The sequence below is a fragment of the Epargyreus clarus genome, unplaced genomic scaffold, assembly GCF_041222505.1.
Source record: "Epargyreus clarus isolate Ecla_fem2 unplaced genomic scaffold, WU_Ecla_fem_2.2 ptg000032l, whole genome shotgun sequence".
NCBI lineage: Eukaryota > Metazoa > Arthropoda > Insecta > Lepidoptera > Hesperiidae > Epargyreus > Epargyreus clarus.
The window spans coordinates 6,119,301-6,123,278 of NW_027332237.1; positions in this window are offsets into that span (position 1 = coordinate 6,119,301).

The following is a 3,978-nucleotide window of genomic DNA, read 5'->3' on the forward strand; positions in this document are numbered from 1 at the left end:
GTTAAATAAATTTCAGGTGTGTAGGTTTTTTCAAGATACTTATACTACTGTTTATAGCAAGTGAAAACGAATTGCTACAAAAATAACTTTGAAAAATTAGAAGTGCGTGCCTGGGGTTTGAACCTGGAACCCCTCGATTTTAAGGTTGAGTTCCAAGCACCAGGAATCAAAGTCTACTATTTTATTTTATGTTTATTATTTTATGGAAAAAAATTGTGCTGTTATCAATTATCATCTTAATACCTAATTATCAGGCTAATACGGAAATTATTATGACGTAGCTTACATATTGTAGATATATCGGTGATGATTTAATTCTATTGTTATTTTTATTTCCTTTACCTACTTACATAACTTATGCCGCCCGACTGCAGAGGGTAATGTTTTTCCAGCGTATGTATGTCTCATTCATTGTTACGCCCTGCTAGTGGTTTGATGAATTTTAACATATATTTTGAAGGTGGTAGACTTTGTGGTTCGACTCCGGCGGCACCTACCTAATAACAGCAGTGTTAGGCGCTGCTGTGTTCCGGTTTCAAGGGTGTGGAAAGGAGAATTTTTCCGAGGAGTTCCAGCTTAGTCCTCGGGGGTAGCGGCGCATCTGTGACCGACCTCAGGTAGGAATACCTAATCCTATCTGGGATTGGTTACAGATGTCCATGGGCGGCAGTAGCCACTAACCATCAGGTGGACTGCATGCTCGTCTGTAACTCCTATATTATAAAAAAAATGCTTATTGTTTAATTTGCCTAAATGGTTGGAACGACAGGGGCTATAATATTTTCCTTTTGAATTTATTATTTTTAAGCACGCCGGTTTTCGTTTCTATAACTCTAACATATTATTAGTATATATAAACAATATGAATATGCAAATGGATTAATAAATAACTTTTAATTGCTTTCTTCGTGCCAAAATACAAACTTAAAATTGGGAAGAGAAAGACAATTATTTTAAAATAGTTTTGATCGAAGTTTGAAAATTGCTGCGTCCATCATAGATTAGTAAAGATACTTCGCCGCCTTGAAATTGAATGAAGCCACAAACGGCTTATTTTAGTAAGTTCTTTTTTTGAATTCTTGACAAATAAAAACATTTTTAGAGAAAATTTACGAATAAATAAGTAATACTGCGTAATTTACGTAATAAATAAATAATTATTTCAAATAAAAATGTCCCTAAAATTAGGGACATTTTAGCACGGAGACGTGGCAAAACTTTTTTACGCAATTATTTCAATTCTCAAAACTGGGTACATTTTCTTGTTAGGAGTGAGTAATCTTTACTAATCTATGGCGTCCATCTATCTTATGTAAAAATCTATCCAATTTAGGCAAAATATGGGTAGATTAATTATTAATAACGGGCGTTAGTTATGAATTACTTACTTTAACTTTTAATTATCGAATAATGAAAGCATAGCATTACAGCCCCATCTAGTAGTGTTTCTGGTAACTACTACAGGGTGACCTGTCTTTCTCATAGAGTTGACTAAAGAAGCTGATCATTTGTGCACTAGAGCATAGATGGCAGTACTTTCTTTGTAATAAGTTTCAATGTTTTTGATAAGTAAAAGCGTAATAAAGAAATTTTAATGGTTTGATTACAATTTTACGGTTTTTCTTATAATATTTAGAAAAACTTTAGTTAAGGAATACTTTCATTTTGTTTCCATCAAAGTGAACTTAACTAAGAAAATAACGAAAAATATATATGTAGTTCCGTAATGTTAATAAAATAGAATAAAACACAGAAAATAACGAAAAATATATTTTTATGTAGTTCCGTAATGTTAATAAAATATAATAAAATTTATCTTTGTATCGATTGTGGCTATCAAGCTACATGATTTTTATTAAGAATCGCGATAAATAATGTTTATTTATCAAATGTTTCATTATCATTGTTATAATTAGCAATCCAAGATAAGTTTGTAGATATCTTTTTCATGAGATTTTGATAAAAATTACCCATACATGACGACAATATACTTGTAGATTGTTTTTTGAAATTGGTAACGCTAGTATGGATGCGTCAGACTTATGAATTTCATCGCTGTAGTCAAAGGTTTTATTAAAGTAATTTAAAGGTGGTAGAACCCTGTGAGTTTCATTCCGGCGACACCACCGCCACACCTATTTATGCGTAATAACAGCAGTGTTAGTTGAAAGCAGTGACAGCCTTTTTTTTTGTTATCGAGGGGGAAACCTTCAAAAGGTACCCGACAACGTGGGAGCGATGCCGGGTTATGTGGGATTTTTACCGCACTAAAACCCCCCGGTGGCCCTCCTCTGCGCTGCGTAGAGGGCTCCGGGATCTCCAAAAGAACGCAACCGGAGTCCTCTTAGCGCGTTGCCCCGTCGGGCTCCGCCCAGGTGAGCTTGGCGCTCGTCACACCATCTGGTGTGTACGACGGTATGCGACCACACATACCGTCGTCCTTCCCGGGGCCGCTGGTCGGGGGGTCGAGCTCCCACTCTTGCCGCCCGAAACCCCGGAAGCCCCCTTTTAGTCGCCTCTTACGACATGCAGGGGATACCGTAGCCCTATTCTAGTCCCGGAACTACAGGGACAAAGCAGTGATAGCCTAGTGGTTAAGAAACTCGGCCTCGTGATCGAGGGGTTCGAGGTTCAAATCCTAGGCCTCTGACTTTTCAAAGTTACGTGCGTATTACAAATTAATAATCACTTGCTTAAACAGTGAACATCTTGAGAACACCTTTATACCTGAGAAAAAAGTTTTAAAGGTATGTGAAGTCTACCAACACGCACTTGGCTAGCGCGGTGGACTATGGCCTAATCCTTTTCATTCTGAAAGAAGACCCGTGCCCAGCAGTAAGAAAGTAATGGGTTGATGATGACGATGATGAAAGCAGAGTTAAGCGTTGCTGTGTTCTGGTTTTAATTGTGTGGTGAGGGAAACATACTGTTCCAAAGCATTCCAGCTTAGGACTTAGGAGTAGCTGTACATCTGTGACAGATCTCAGGTAGGAATCAGGTGTTGTCTGGGGCTGATAGCAGATATCCATGGGCAGCAATAGGTACTTAAGGTTAGGTGGACTGCATGCTGGTCTGCTATTTCTACATCTTTATATATATATTTCTTATGTGCGTGTGTATGACACTGAACTCCTCCTAAACGACTGGACTGATTTTGATGAAATTTGTTGTGTGTGTTCAAGGGGACTTGAGAATGGTTTAGATTCACAACTTAGTCCGTGGGAAAACGTTTTTTTAATTCGTAAGTAGTTGTTGATTTTGGAAAGTTTCAGATTGGATTCGACAGACTTCGCTACCATCGCAGTTTCAAATATTCTATCTATTTTTCAAACCCGTAAGTGATAAGGTTGTTCACCGTTAACATTTTTTTTATTTATATGACAACACAACGTTTGCCGGGTCAGCTAGTTATATGTAAAAAATAACTTTACCGTGAACGGAGCTACGGTGCAATTCACCCTTAGATATGTCCTGGGTAGATTGTAAGGCAGGATGCCTAACTGCATTGTCATTTGAAATAGGAACCCTTTACAAAATAAGGTTCGAAGCATCAGACACCATTAGCGACACGATACGGTAACGTTTCAGATAAAAATACCGTTGAGTCTAGACAGGGTTTAACGGCACTAACGGGATGCATACGACTTTGTACAAGATACATCTGTACTAACAAAATGAATACAATTATTGTCCGTATGTTATTTGGAAATACTAGTTTCTGCCATCATCCGACACTACTGTCCCTCAGCAAGTAAGTCTGCTCTCTATTTTGTAGTTTTTTTTTTATAATATAGGGTTATCAGACGATTGACGATTTCATGCAGTCCACCTGATGGTAAGTGGCTACTGCCGCCCATGGACATCTGTAATTAACCCCACTTTTATTGGATTGGATATTCCCACCTGAGGTCAGCCACAGATGCGCTGCTACTCCTGAGGACAAAGGTGGTACGCTTCGGAAAAGTATATCTCTCTTAC